We start from the raw sequence: 17367 nt of genomic DNA, 5'->3' as shown, positions 1-17367 counted from the left end.
TGTAGAATTTCATGTCTTTGACATCAACAACAAAATATACAGAAGCTCTAAATCTGCTAAAGATGGTTATCAAATATGTTTGGGAAAGTTACTTTAAAAAGTAATGCATTACAATATTGTGTTACTCCATAAAAAGGTAACTAATTGCAGAGGTGTCAATGAATAAACAGGAAAACAAAGAAACTTGCGTTACTTATTTGAAAAAGTAACTCAGATATTTTCTTGTAAATTTAAAAGTGATGTGTTACTTTATTAACTATTTGAAAAAGTAATTGATTACGTAACTTGCGTTACTTGAAATATGTTACCCCAACACTGCTTCTTATTTAGAGCCACTTATGGGCAGTCAAAGTTGATGTTGATGAACATATGTGCGCAACAAAGATGGACTTTTCTCTCAGTAAGTGCTTAGGGAGGCTCTGGTTGGCACCTCTGTTATACAGACAAATATGAAATGATAGGTTGGGATTCTCAGTTCATCTCCTACTGTTACGAAAAGGGCACTGTGAAGTTCACAGGCTCTCTGTATAGTTTGTCCGGAGCCGCTGGGAGTGCAGCAAGTGCCAAAGAACCGTGGCCAAACTTTGGCATTGAGTCAAGTTAAAGGACACCGCTTCATTCAGCCACACTGGTATATTCTTTATTGACAAATGTATAATTAAAATCAAGCGCACCCCACACACAAAGCACCTCGGCATGTCAATCATAAATCATCAACAAAGGATTTATGGAAAATTAGCTTTCTCATCGATAACATTAATCAAGTCAGTGAAATTCCAGGCCCACACGCGATCAAAAGTAGAAGCATATATTGCATGTCAGTAACTGCATATGCTTTCTTAAAATAGTCCGGCAATAGACTCGGTTGCTACACTATAAATCACAACATAAAGAATTGATATTCCATTCTCAGCACTGAGATCCAAGAAAGAAACCCCGGCTATTCACTTCTGACCAGAATGATAAATTAGGAGTCACTGAGCTGTAGCAGACAGATGGAAAAGAGATAAACCTCTGCTCCAAGCCAAATGAGCCACTGAGAGTGTGCGCTATAGAGGGAGAGAGCTAGAGGTGTTATGGGCTTATGCGTGTATTGACATTTCTCTACACTACTGCATTAATAATGCAAAAAAAATAAAATAAATAAATATAAATCAAGTTTACATACAGATGCAATATAGGTTCATGTTTATTAGATATAGATACAAGAAGTATTCTGTAGTAATACTGAAGATAAACACTTATTTTCATGTTAACACTCCTATATGCCAACATTATAATTTCTGAAAGTTGCAATTATATAAACAACACACATAAAAAAAGACACAAGTGTGAGATGTCAGAAGTCAGAGAGTTTAGACAAAAATTGTCTGACTTGCTAGATCTCTGTATATATTTTCAAAATTTGTATTTGATATATGATTTAAACTCTTGGCACCTTTGTAGGTCTGTAAATGGTTACTTGTGTAATGTCAAAATACTGAAATATAAATTTTGCACAAGAACGTGCAAATGTTTTTGCTTCACGTCTTTAAACATCAGCAGGTCATGAATGTTACAGACCTTGACCTTTGACCCTGGATGCTGGCATACCATGGGTCAAAGGCTTAGAAACGCACCCATCTGCTCATAAATAACTTTATTACAGGTCATTCAACAAAGACGCCTACACTGCATACCTGGATTGAATTTAACTGTTCCAGCCCTTGTTCAGATTTCTTCCAAACGAGGATCATAATCATCTAGATAAAAGGCCCTTCTATTTCAATTACGCCTTATGTTCAGCATGAAAAAATGGAGGGAAATCATTAGTAGCACCATCTAAGGGTGTGATTATAAGGTCTTTGTAATAGTGAACAAGTCAGATATATATAGTGAAAACTATAATTATATAACATTTAAACTAGCCTTTTGATATTAACAGCTGATAGGGCTTTACAGTGCCTGACCTTCACATAAAAATTAGATTCATCTCCTCCTATTTAATAGGAGCTACATTATGAAGACATAATTTTGCCATTGACTGCTATTAAGTGACATTAAGATTGTGATTCAGAAGAAAATAAGGTCACATCAGCTATATTTACAGTATTTGCCATCTTAAAGGGGAATAAAGATGGCTTGATGAATGTAATTTTTCTGTAGATTTTAAATGCTAAAGCTGTTAGAAATACATTAGCATATAGATGACCTCAGAACTAACAGACATTGAGCCTAAATTCCCAATTTGGATTTATGGGGTTTATACAGCTGTGACGAATAAAAAATACCCTGCTACTAATAAACTCCTGTTGGACTTACCTGGTAAACAAAATTTTTAAGAGACAAATTACTGTTGTTATCTAAAATTGTTAAAGTTTAACTTTAGACACAAATGATTATGTTCAAAAAGCTTTGCGATATTTGATTCATCCTTCCTCAGTTCAAGGCACAACAGCATTTCTTAGATCAAATCCGGCAATTATTATGAAATGAAAAAAGATTTTTCCAGTGTCTCATTCTCCCAAATTGACTGTTCCCTGGGCAAAATAAATATAAAACACTACTTTCATATTTTAACAGCTTGGATTTTACCCTCACGCATAAAAGAATAACAAAGTTGTCAAAAAGTTTAATTCAATAATTGTCACTGTAAATTAACAGTGCTAGTCACCAGTTGAGGTCTTTTATTAATATTAATAAACTTCACTTTATTAATATTAATAATAACATGTAAACATGCATATACAGTCTTTATACAAACTTGCAGATTATTTACATTTGCAATCCTTCACTGACCCTCCGGTAATCTATGTACCAGTTTGAGAACATTGTCATTGCTTGGGCATTAAATTTGATCACGTGTCAATTTCTGCCATGCAATTTTTTTAAATTCTCTGTGCACAGCATAGCTTGTGCCATACCACTGTCATGTTCATTCTATAAAAACTTCTCTCAGTAGTTAGTAAATGATTCCTAACGCTGTGATAAATACAGCCAGATACCTTAGACGCCAAACTAGTGGCTACTGAGAGTCACTTTAAGTTCCACTTCAAACACGACTTCCTGACATTCTATCAAAAAAAATAAAATAAAATAAAATAAAATAGTGATCTGGCAAATCATTAGAAGAATTATTAGCTGAAAAGGTAACACTCCCAGCTCAAGCTACAATGATAAAAGTTCATGATGGGGTCAAATGCTTGGTCAGAACTGAAGAAGGTTTCATTTGGCTTCCTTCTCTATATGTCATCCATACAAGTTGTATTCTATCTTTGGTTCTTGCATGTTAATCAGCTTACTCTACAATATTTCATTTAGCATTTGGCTGATATTTAAAAAGACAACAGGGCTGTGATGTGTTCCATTCTTGTTCTAAGTAGTTTTTTTGTGTGAAAAATGCCAAAGAAGCAATGATAAAATAAACAGCAATGGTAAATAGCTTCCCTTATGCCTTTGGGAGCCAACAAATCCAAGTTGTCTCCATTAGGGTAACAGCTGCTGATGAAGCAGGTACCATGAAGAGTAGGTGAAAATGGCATGACTTGTCCTTGAACTTCAGGAGGTAACTAGAAACTTGCTTTGGAAAAATAATAATAATAATAATAATAAAACAACTGCACCTATCATTTTAGTTGCTTGGTTAATTGTATCCACTTGAAAGGTGGCATTAGTACAATGATAATTCATTTAATTGAAAAACAAACATTATATCTGTGCAGGTAAATTCAATAAGAGCTGATTATCACATTAGTCTTTTGTACAATATAATTAACGTCTTCAAGAGGCCAAAGTCCGACCATTATTATCTAGGCTCAAACTGACCACTATCAGAAAACATTATGCACAAAAAACCACTCTGGCTCTGTGAATAATGTGCTAATAATACTGAAAAAAATTTTTTTCAAAAAGTTTGACCCTGAACTCCCCTAGCAGTGTTCAGCATTAGAGACACATCAGCAGTACCCGCTGGGTTTTCAGCTTAATCTCCCTAAAGCCTCTAATGGCACAGCAGAATGAACAAATATTTAAATGCCTGGGCTAAAATTACACAGAGGGGGTCATATCTTTTTTTACCAATATTGTTGAAAAGTGTAAACAACATCTAGAGTGTCACACATACACCAACGCATGTGGACATTCAGTTCTATAGACTAAAAAATAGCGTCAAATGTTGCAGAAATAACATCCCTATAAGTGGCAAGTTGACTTCATCACACACAATACCACTGAATCCCTCTCTAATCCAGACAGACAGAGTCTATAAATTATAACCTACACCTGTGGGACGTGGACTTCCTAAAGCCAGAGGAGCTTTAGCACTTTCGCTGTCTCTCAATGGAATTATCCTGGCACAATTGCATTGTGGGATGTAACTGTCACTCAGCAGTGGTCTTTGTTTAGTTACATAATACCATAAGTATCCCAACATTTGAGAGGCAAACTCATGGATCGTTTACCATATGAAGGGGGCAAGGAGGCCAAATAACAACCGCTGAGTTCGCGGTTAAGGCTGATAGATAAAAATAATGTTATTTTGACAGGACTGACATGGCAATTTGTGACATGAAGAGAGGAGGTTGATCTTATTTTAGAAACAAAACCTGATACAGCTGTTGTGCAATGTCTTGAGTCGATGGAAATAACTCATATCGTCTTAAGCTCAGTTAAGAGCAAAGAGCAGGTGGGGTTTGAAGCATCCCAATGTGGTTGCCCAAAATCCATGAAATGTGCCAGGATCAAGATGGAAAAGGCAAGAGCTCCACCCAACCTGTAGGCTCGACAATCACAAAGCATTGCCTTAGCACACATGCAAATCAATCAACTGATTATCTTGATAATCGAGCAAGCATTTAAAGGCTGATTCTGGTAAATCTTGTAAATGTACCCATGCGATCGTCTGCAACAAATCTTTTCACAATTTCACGAGTCTTTTTAAAAATGCTAGATGCACCAAGCTCATGCAACCTGGTCAAAAGCTGTGAAAGGCTGCAAAAGATCCCTTTGTGCAAGCAAAACAAGACATTTACATGTGCAAGCTCCGGTAGGAGCTCTCTTTAAACACTGCACGCTCTTGCCAAATGCAGGATTTGATGTGCATTCAGAGCATTGCAGAGATTCATCTTCTCACTTACCCCCATTAGTGAGGCTTTCACATGTCGCTGTCCAGGTGAAGTAACCCGGTTTACTATAGCTGTACATCTTGGGATGGTCAATAGGGTCAGAGAAACGGACAAAAGGATATAGGACCAAGACTAACAAAAAGTGGAAGAATGTCTGGTATAGATTCCTGTCTCCTTTTACCTCCTTCCTCTGCCTCTAGGCCACTCACTGAGTCCTGAATGTAAGGGTCGCACCTGGCCGTTTTTTAAATGCCCTCCCCCCCTTTGGGTAAACTCCACCACTGGATTCTGGCCTGACAAAAATGAACAGGGGCAAGTGTACCCTAGTGGCCAATTGGATGTAAATCAGTCCAGGGTGCACAAGTCGTCTAGTGAGTGTGGTGTCTTTCTGTGGGGGGTTGGTGTTGTGGTTTTATACAGCTTCTTTAGACAGCAGTAGACTTAGAACCTGCCAATGGAGGATATCCAAACTAGACTCAGCTTCTTGATCTGTCCATCCACACCACACAATATGAATAGCCTGTTATGCCGGGAATGCACAAGTGAAAATAAACCCTATTCATGCAAGCATGCAACAGGATCCCTTTGATCAGCCTGACACAAAATCTAGTAAGTATCACCAATGCACAAGTGTGCATCCTTAACCTATCCACGTTGTCCACATTTCAGGTCGTTATTCTCCCTTGAGTGCTGCTAAACTGCATCAGAACAAAACAGATGTAAATCACCATCTAAACCCACATTAGCGTCAGTTTGTTTGCCAAGTTTAGACAGTGATGTTCAGTCACAACAATCACAGGAACTTCACACGGTGCGAGAACATTAGTCTGCCAAGATGGAAAATGAACAAAACTGTTGAATGCCACAGCTAGGCATGCACAGGAAGCTCGGAGAAGCATGTCTTGTAAAAGCGGCTGCCTGCAACTACAAATTTACGACTGCTTGGCTGTCTCCCAACCTTTTAATTAACACTTTACATTGAGACAGTGACTCCTGTCTGCTGCAGAATTTGTCAGCGGGCCAAATCTCTTATGGTCTCTTGGTCCTGTTTTCCAAACCACTTACTTGCAGTAAGCTCGGGACCCCGAAAACAACAGCAAAGACTTTCAAGGCACAAATGGATACACAAAATTGTATTTTGAAAAATGTCTTATTGTTTGTTTAAAGTGAAAGCCATTGTATTCAAATGTTGATTAGATCACATTGACTTTCAAGTATGTTGTTTTGTGTTCCACAGAATAAAGGCTGTCATACAGATTTGGTGAGTAAATTTACATTTTCTTTTCAGGGTGAACAATGCCTTTAAATTACTTAAGCTGCAACACCTAATGTGTCAGCCAGCTTCCAATAATAGACATGTAAGGTTTACCAGCAATATTTTGCCTTACTACAGAGGTTGTAAGAAATTGCAATTCAATTCTTGATTTTGAATTTGGATTGCAGACAAGAATTAGAGATTAAATGAATGCAAAGAAGAATTGCAATGAATTGTTTTTAGGGTGGGTGGATGGACAGACAGGTAGATAGGTAGATGTAACATTTATAAGTGCAGAATGTTAAAGCTCTTGTACCAATTCAAATGAGACCATGCATGCTCTAAAGTTATGTTTTTACCACTTCAAGACCTACAGTACCAATGGGAGCAGTATATGGTCTTCTTGACAGGCATGCAACTTCAACGGTACAAGCTTGGGACCTGAGGCACTTTTTGTAGCTTTAGATTATCTTTGAGTGGGGCAAAATATATAGCGAGCTCAAGGTGCACAAGCTGTTTCGAGAACATTCGAGAGGTTCAAGGGGCTCATGAAACCACAGGTCCAGTAACCAGCTGGGAGCCATGGATAGTTTAATCCCAGCCAAAGCAGGCAGAGCGTCATCATGTTTTCTGGGGGTAATTTTCAGGAGACCCAATCAAGTCCCACACAGAGAGATTTAGCTTCATCTCTAAAACAACAGAGAGCACTCCTCTTCTTTCTCCCTCCTTCCCTGTGGCATAACCCTCTTTACACAGGGAACAGCACTTTGCTTGTTCTTCTAGCATTCTGAGCACAAACATGTTAAATAAGTTATCAACCTAAGAGATGCAGGGCACCTATGACAGACTTCTATGCCATGCTCCTCAAAGTCTCATAAATAAATAAGAGCAGAGCTAAGGATGCCGGGAAGCGTGTTTGGCACTCAAAGCTGTCAGTTAACAATCCATCTTTACATCTTGTTGTGAACCATTCCCAAGTTAAAAGCAAAAATAAACATCCGGCCTCATGACTCCTCAACCCTTTTAGCACAACACTCCACAAATGATGCTGCGGTTTACAATGTTCTGCATGATATTGAGAAAAAGTATCACAAACAAACTCTGTGGTTCAGAGAGGAAAAGAAAACGCATAAAAGCATTTGCTTCTTGAAATCAATAAGTGAATGAGAAAATCAAGTACACAGCGGGCATCAAGAAATTATTGATAAACTGTGTGGGCTGGATGCAGTCCTTGAAAGTCTCACCAAGGACACGCTCCAAGCTATAAAGCCCAAATAAATTATTTCAGTCCACCCTGGATAACTGAGCTGTGTATCCAAAAAGGCTTTTAAAAAAGGAATGGGAATCATAAGGAATCCAAATCTTTTAGTATTTTTTAGGTCAATCCACTACTGAATGATATGATTTCCAATTAAGCAAAAGAAGTTAAATTCATTAATTTCAATAAAACTTAACATGTATAATTAAAACGATCATTTAAACAGTCAGTCATGAACTGCACTGATTAAAGTCTGACATCCCTTAAAATTAAAGGAAGGAAGGAAGGAAGGAAGGAAGGAAGGAAGGAAGGAAGGAAGGAAGGAAGGAAGGAAGGAAGGAAGGAAGGAAGGAAGGAAGGAAGGAAGGAAGGAAGGAAGGAAGGAAGGAAGGAAGGAAGGAAGGAAGGAAGGAAGGAAGGAAGGAAGGAAGGAAGGAAGGATGGATGGATGGATGGATGGATGGATGGATGGATGGATGGATGGATGGATGGATGGATGGATGGATGGATGGATGGATGGATGGATGGATGGATGGATGGATGGATGGATGGATGGATGGATGGATGGATGGATGGATGGATGGATGGATGGACTTTTACTTCAAAATCAACATCAAAAGAAGAAATCATATTCACCTACTATGTCTCAAGGGTAAGTAAATCATGGGGTAATTGTCATTTTTGGTGAACTATCCCTTTAAAATGAATATGTTTGAGATACACTAAAATGATACAAACCCAAACTAGTGAAGTCCAAATCCCAAAGAGATGATTCTTCTTAAAGAATTAAATTCCTGGCTAATAAGAGTCATTCATTGGCTGTAGATTTAATAGAAGTGATGTGGTGCGGTTGATTTAGCGTCTGCTATATGTTAACGTTACAGAAAAAATATTATACTGTATAAAGACACGCAAAAATACCCCTAGAATTAATAAAACACGTTGTTTTAATGTTCACAGTTCATAAATTTAACTCTTGTGCTTTTGAAGGAGGTGGGTTTGATCAAGTGATGACAAAATTTCACATCTGAGACCGATTTTCATTCCACACTCAGACCTTCTTACAGGGGTATTACGCAAATGTGGATACTGAGACCCTTAAGCAGACATACTTGTCATCTAGTGCGCTTAGCAAAAGATAACCTCAGTATGAAATGCACGTAGACAGCCATCTCGAGTTGCTGGCTCCCATTAGATATTAGATTAAATTTCTCTCAGGTTTTAAGAGTGGATGATTGTTTATTTTCATCTAATAACCAAGGAAAAAACAAGCAAGCAAAATTGCAGTAATCATAACAAATCATAAAAGGGAGATTGGCTCTTTAGCTCTCATTTTTTATCTCAAAGGAAGTCTTTTGCTTATGATTCTGTGAAAAGCCATGGGCCTTTTAAAACTCTTTTTTTTTTTTTTTTACTTTTAAATTTCTATAACTAAAATATATGCAAACGTACAACTAAATTGTGACATTTTTATATCACAGCCTCTTGAAGTTACAATTATTCATCATAGACAAAATTATGATTATCAAAAAGTCCCAATTAGCATGTTTAGTCAATTATTTAGGATTTTAAATATATAACTGCAGCTATTTATCACAGTCGCAGTTTTATTTTTTCAATACTGTTGCTTAATATTTCAACACTGTAACTATTTCTCATTATTGTGACTTGAATTTAAACTTCATTCAAGAATTACCAGAAAATGGCTTCCATACATGGGGCTCTTTTTGTGAGTTTAATGTATATAAATAAAGGAAACGGCTATGTTTAGGAAAATAGAGGACTCTCCAAAGAGTGTAGCCTAATTTTAGAACCAACTTTTTTTAATGTATCAGAAAAATCTGTCAAAATGTTTACTTGAAAGCAGCCAGTAATGCTTAATACACTGCTGATCATGAGTCTAATCGCCATCTGCAAATCTCAACATCAAATTAAAGTGGATAACTCATTCCTTCGTGGTCCACTAACTTAAAATACCACGTTAAGCATCTTTTCTTGCCATTAATGGTATTTTTGGAAAGATACGTGTTCAGAGGGCACGTATTCACTGCCAGTTTCGTATCTACCCCTTTCATCAGGCCCACGGTGGACACTAGACTCTTTTCCCACCTGTCCTGCAACCTGAATGGGATGTGCGTCTTGTATCTTGTTCCCAAAGCAACAGAACCTTTGCTGTGGTAGTATCCCACCACGGTCAGTCTCAGGACTTTCCAGTGGGCTCTTTTGTGTGCCCGAAAGTCTGACTGTCACTCAAACCACGGCTGTAACATGAGCAATCGACCAAGCGATGGCACTCACATGCTGGGGATGGCTGAAATAGCACTTTCCATAAAACATGTAGAGAGAGGGCAGTGAAATCAGACCTCAGTACAGGCTGCCAGTTCTCCCACCCCACTCCAATATCCTTATCCCATCCTCCAGCTCACCCACCTAGTCAAATCCTGCACCAACAGCCTTACAACAAAAAAGTAAACCGATAGAAAAGGGGAGGGGGGAAGCAAAGGGTCCATTTACTGCAGCTGTATATATATATATATATATATAATTCTATACAAAATGTTAATTGGATAATTAAAAATTCAAATAAACTAATGTTACACCTATGTTCACCTGTACACACACATTTACAGAATTATGACAATAAGGTGCACTAATTCAGAACACATACACACATTATATTATAATGTATGTATTATATGTATTAATATCTAATGTGCGTTAAGGTGTAAAAAAAAAAAAAATGTATCTAAAACCTTACAAAAAGACGTGTTTAGATTTTGTAATTTTCCCATTGAAAACAAAAGGTTTTCAATTTATATATATATAGTTATATATATATATATATATATATATATATATATATATATATAACTATATATATATATATATAACTATATATATATATATAACTATATATATATATATATATATATATATATATATACACACACACACACACAATTTTTAAAAAAAATTACCCTCATGACTTGGTACACACACACACATATACACACACATACTCTATATATTTTATACACACATACTGTATATTACACATTACACACACACGCGTACATATACTGTATACATGTATACATACATGTGTGTATGTGTGGGTGTGTTTTTGTGACATATCATGACACAACTCTGTATAATGACAAGGGTATGACACAGGTATTACAAGGACAGGGTGACTTATGAGGACATAACCTATGTCCCAATTTTTCAAAATGCTTATAAACCATACAGAATGAGTTTTTTGAGAAAGTAAAAATGCACAAAGTTTCCTGTGAGGGTTAGGTGAAGGGTTGGTGTAGGGGCATAGAATATACAGTTTGTACAGTATAAAAACCATTACACCTATGGGATGTCCCCACTTTTCACAAAAACATATGTATGTGTGTGTGTGTGTGTGTGTGTGTGTGTGTGTGTGTGTGTGTGTGTGTGTGTAAGCCATGTCTTAAGGGGCATTTTTTTTATTTTTTATTTAGATTTATGCATCATCTGAAATCTGAATACAGTAAATAAGCTTTTTATTGATGTAAGGGCAATATTTTGCAGAGATAAAACTATTTGAAAATCTGGAATTTGGGTGCAAAAAAATTATTAATTAATTAAAATTAAAATAGAGATAAAAGTTGTCTAAAATAAGCAATGCATATTACTAGTCTAAAATTCAGTATTCATATATTTACAGTATGAAATTGACAAAATATCTTCATGAAACATGATCTTTACTGGCATAAAAGAAAAATGTATCATTTGACCCATACAATGTATTGTTGGTTATTGCTACAAATATACCTACAAACGTGCTACTAATGGCTGGTTTTGTGGTCCATGGTCACATATTTTAAAGAAATCTTAATTTGTAAAAAATAATTTATACCAAATTTAGGAGACTATATTCTTTCATGCTAATACATTTTAACATGAGAGAGAACATTGCTCAGCCTGTGCAGGTCATCATAATTTTTCAGAATTTTTTTTGGTATTATAAACATTTTTTTTTCTCAATTCTTAATATAAACTTGATATCTAGCATACAGTCTGGGTCCTGAAGCAGAACCAGAGAGCCACAGTGATTTACAGTACATTTGTTTTTTTTACAACACATGGCTGGTTATCTCCCTCTTGTGGTCACACTGCACTTCACATACTCATAAACTACAGGAGAAGGATGTCATGACAGCTCTTGACATGGTCATGACAGCTAATAGCGCACATTCTTGACTAGCCTGACAGGAAATGGCATTAACATGTAAGCACTATGTGCTTGCATTATACACAGCTGGATTTAGCGGTCTGTATTTCAACCCCAGCTCATTTAAGATTTTATGAACTCTCTGGCCAGTATAAGTGAGGCAATTAACATCAGCGGTAATCAGAGGAGATATATGCAGACAGGACACATTGAGTTACAAGAGACTCGTTGGGAATGGGAAGACCGGGTCTCGAATTTACAGCCACTGAGTTCAAACAGAGTTTCATTTACATTAATTAAGGTGCTTCACTTGAACTGTGACTCTGGGGAAAAGATAAAAACAGACACAAATGCTGCCTCACATAAAATACTGCTTAAAGAGCTTAGTTAATATTTACAATTTAAAAAAAAAAAAAAAAAAAAAACAAAGGAAGAAAAATAGCATCAAGTTGCTTCACAAGCCAGGTGCCAATAGCCCATATCAGCAACTCAGCCCAATACCTTTTTGTTATTATATATTAAAATCATTTCCCATAGGCAATAGCAGTGCAATTTTGAAAAGCTTTGGTCGCAAAAGTATATGTTTACATAGAAATCGACTTTCACAATTTTTCTAAATCTTTCTCTGTAAAAAAATAAAGCCAAGGCCTACTACTGCTGCAAGCCCAGTTAAGATTTAAAGGCAGAAAACTATCCTATCAGATTACCTCCTCATTAACTCTCACCTCACCCTTACTGGATGATGAAAGATAAAAGTGAAAAGAAGTTATGAGAGTGAAATGAATTTCTGCACTTCGGTTGCAAAACCTTCAGCTTTCATGGCTGACCATCAGTAATTACTCAAGCGCAAACCAACATCATGATTAACATCAGAGCATAAGAAATTAGAAGGCTGCGCAAAATAAAAAATAAAAGTGGATGCTTCAGCCAATACTACCAATACTATTTTTCTGTTGATTGTGGCCATTGACGTTGACTGGGATAATGATGAAAGGATTTTCTTTTCTGGGTGAACTACTCATTTAAGCTCTAAAAATGATAAATGATTAAAAAAACATCTACATAGTACATGTATATCTTCTGACGCCACCACAGTATACTGCGAGTAGATGGAAACATTTTCATGGTACTTCTGTAAGCCATTTCTCCCTTGTTTTTGTAGTTTCCATTCCCCGCTAGAAGTTTACCCAAATATGATGACTTCGACTTCTGAAAAAAAAAAAAACACTGAAATGTGAAAAGGGTCCAGTATGTCCCAGTATTTAAAGTGTAATGAAAGTACTCCAATGACAGCAACAAATACCATCTTAAGTCATTTGAATTCTTTTGTTTTCGAAACTATTTACTATTCAGGCCAGGGATTCCCATAAACCTTTTGGTCAGTCAAATCCATTTGACAGTACCCTCTGACATTTCAAGATGTCAGTTAATGGTCACAATACATGCAGGTAAACAAATAACATGTATTTAGTAAATGTTTTAATTAACACTTTGTAAAATAAAATAAAAAAAGCAAAGAAACCACACTACCCACTGTCCATAAACATGATTGATTGTCCCGCACATTGCCCAGGCCTGAACCTTACTAAACACCTCTGGGATGAATTGGAACAGCAGCTGTGAGTCATACCCCATATTCCCAACATCCGTCCCTGACCTTACTGATGCTCTAGTCTAAACTGGAACAAATCCCAGGAGTCATGTTCCATCAGTGGAAAACCTTCCAGAAGAGTGAAAGACGAAGGAAGCTCATCTCCTCAAGGAGCCCATGGTTTTGAAATCAACAAGCACATATGGGGATGTTGTTTGAGGGTCCACATAGCTGTAACCAAAGATCCACTGAACACATTCCTAAATATATTTATAAAAAATAAAAAAATCAATCTGGTGCCAGATCACACTGAGTCCTCAGCACATGATTCAGTTTCACAGAAAGCTTAGAGATGTGTAAATATGGGGCTGCAAAACCACAACGGGCTCATCAGATGCTTGATTTGTTTCAGCGGAGGGACGCAGCGCCATTAGCATCTCGCCTAAATGAACTGTCATGCAGATGATGGCAACTAAGACACCAGACGCTCTGAAGCCTCACACAGTTACACTTGGATTAGTACACCGCAAACTAGTCTACCGCCTTTCAGTGATACATATGAAAGGAATACATATCGAAAATTTCAAAAACCACTAGTCTACAATGATCATATGTATATATTGTTTTTTTTATTGAAGCAAAATGATCAATGTGACTACATAAATTACAAATTACTGTACTTTTTAGTGTAAAATGCCATATTTGCTAAATGAATGCATCCTTTTCTATACTATTAAATATTTAATGCATATAACAAAACATAAGTAGATAAAAAGGAATGCATATATATATATATATATATATATATATATATATATATATATATATATATATATTATGCAAAAAATAAATGCATATAGATAAAGAAATGCCTAAATAAATGGATATAAAGAAATGCATATAGATAGATAAATAATTATGTTTACATAAATTATTAAATAAATGCATATAGATAAATAAATGCGTAAATATTAATTCTCACTCTTATATTGCATGAATGACTAATAATAATAATAAACTTAAAACTGATTAAGTGCCGTTTCAGGTTTCTAATCAAAGATGTCTTGGAAAACGTCCATGGTTAGGTGACCTGTGGAGGGGCCTCAGGTCCAGACGTCTCTTCCCGTGTGTCTTCCATGTTCAGCTTGCGTTTTTGCACAGAGAACTTGGCTAGAAAGAAACAAACTGGCCTTCAATCAGATAAGGGGTTATGAAAGAGTACACATAACTTCTGTTGCATAGAAACCCCTCTACAAACTGTTCCACAGTAAGAACTTATCATTCGAAATTCAAAGCACCAGTGCTACATCATGTGGGTCAGATTTTATTATTTGGCAACAAGTGCACCATGGGTAGTGCAATTTACATAAAACCAAGCACTGTTGGAAAGTTTACAGTGATCTTTAAATATCATTAGGATTATGGCCTTGGTATTTTAGGGTGTATTTGTCATGTAAAGATAACCCATGGGCGCTCCCGTGGCCCTCTTAGTGGCCAGCTGCATATTTGTGGTGCATAAAGTTTAAAATGATGAGGGTCATTACCATCTTTTCATCAGGGTCATTCATCAAGTGGAAGTCGCATAAAATGTAATGCCTACGATGATGATCCATCTTTTAACAAAAATTGAGATTTATCAGTTCTGAATGCTTTTGAACGCTTTTGTATTTAGCAGCCAGATAAACAGACAGATATAACTAGATTGACAAAAATGTAATACTATTGCATATAAAGTTGATAGAAAAGTATAATCTGCACGCATGCAGATATACATTAAGATATTATAAACATTAACATTTTCTGTAAAGCTGCTCTGAAATGTGAAAAGTGCTCCGCAAATAAATCTGACTTGACATGTACAAATATTATTTAATCTATATAATCCTCTATTTTGGCACCTGGCTTACCCTGTCTGGTTTATATGGCATGTATTCAGCATTTAAAATTAGATATGTCTCACATTGCGTGCCTTTTAAGTCTTAAACCTTTTTTTTTACACCAGCAAAAGCTGTTGTAAGCACTGCAGTAAGTCTGTGGCTTTATCATAGTACTACAATTTCATGATCTGACTCCTAATGACCACAGCATATGCGGTCAAAACTCTGCCTGTCTTGCATGAATTAACACAGTAAAGATCAGCACATTTCTCTACACTTATGAGCCTTTGGTCCCGAATTAGATTTAGACAACTAATGGAGGATACTCCCTTGGTGATTTTGCAGATGGAGCATAGTTAATTATGGCCACCAATGAAATTCAACCATCTCTTTAACTAAGCCAACTACAAGGCAGTGGTCTCAATGCACTGGCCCAGAAAACACATTCAGACTCAAATCGAAGTGAACTTGATCGTATTACACATGCTTCAGCAGCACGGGGACAGACTAGAAAATTCACAGGCTCAAGTGATTAACCCAGAACACCAAGAGATGACATGCCAGGGTTTCATTTGCAGAAAGATCATTAACACAAACTGTGGAATAACAATTAAAATCAGATAGCAAAGACTATATTTCTAAAGAAAACTGCATTAATATTAAAAATATAACAGATTAACCTTAAATATTGATGTGTATGAATTAACCTAATATTGTGCAAAAAAGGGAAACAATCTGAAGTATATTACAAGCGAGAAATGTAAGAATTTTACGATGATAGATGATAGATCTTCAAGTAGTCTATCGCCTGAAGAAGCATTTTTTTTTTAAAGATTAACTATACTATATGCAATCATATAGGCATTGGATATTATATGAGTTCACTTCAGCAGGGTCCATCAAACACTGAGCATGCAATAAAACATTCGTCTACATACATATATGATCAGATAGGTAAACAAATTGTATATGTTGTATTGTTCCTTCATACTTCCTTACATTACTTACTGTTTGGAGGTATGGGGAAACACTTACAAAACCAACACTGAACCAATATTTATCCTTCAAAAGAGAGCCTTAAGAATTGTAAATAAAACCACATATAGAGCAGCAACTACCTCACTGTTTATTAAATTAAAAGCACTAAAATTCAGAGATAAAATTCAGAGATATTGTTGACTTTTCAAAACTGCACAAATTATGTATAAAATAAATAATCAGCAGCTATCGGACAGTATTCAAGGGTTGTTTCAAATGAGAGAGAGTAATCATCACTTAAGAGGAACATTTGTATTTAAAAAGAAATCTATAAGAACAAATTCTAAATATCAATGCATCACAACCAAAGGAGTTATTGTATGGAACAGCTGCAGTGAAGAGATGAAATCATGTACAACAATAAGTAATTTTAAAAGACTATTTAAACGGAATATACTAAATGAATACGAAAAGGACTTGAGGTGAAAGTGTGAAAGTGAAGTGACATTCAGCCAAGTATGGTGACCCATACTCAGATTTTGTGCTCTGCATTTAACCCATCCGAAATGCACACACACAGAGCAGTGAACACACACACACACACACTGTGAGCACACACCCGGAGCAGTGGGGGGTTCAGTGCCTTGCTCAAGGGCACCTAAGTCGTGGTATTGAAGGTGGAGAGAGAACTGTACATGCACTCCCCCCACCCACAATTCCTGCCGGCCCGGGACTCGAACTCACAACCTTTCGATTGGGAGTCCGACTCTCTAACCATTAGGCCACGACTTCCCCTTCCCCGACTTCCCCCAATACTAGTGATAGTATTGTATACAGGTTCATTGGTCTACATGTTAAGTATAGTATGGAGGTGTTATTATTTGATTTGTTATAGATAAATGGAAAAGAAAGAAGAATAAAATGGGAATGTGTGTGTATGCATCTGTATCTATGTATAGGTTTATGTGAACAGAAGGTAGGTAGATATAGGATGTATGTAAAGATGTATATATAAGTGAAGCATCAAATTGTTTTGTATTTAATTAAAGGATAAAAATAGAGAAATGGGGTAGGACCTGAAAAGTTTGTTATGAACTTCTTC

General features: G+C 36.3%; 1 protein-coding gene across 1 annotated transcript in view; it reads right to left on the bottom strand.

Moving 5' to 3' along the window:
• LOC132125142 (cytosolic carboxypeptidase 4-like) overlaps positions 1-17367 on the bottom strand; it is a 202984-nt gene that overhangs the window by 140219 nt on the left and 45398 nt on the right. The gene's annotated exons all lie outside the window — the stretch shown is intronic.

This window comes from Carassius carassius, chromosome 43 (assembly GCF_963082965.1).
Source record: "Carassius carassius chromosome 43, fCarCar2.1, whole genome shotgun sequence".
NCBI classification, from domain to species: Eukaryota; Metazoa; Chordata; class Actinopteri; order Cypriniformes; family Cyprinidae; genus Carassius; species Carassius carassius.
This window is presented reverse-complemented; position numbering and strand designations above follow the sequence as displayed.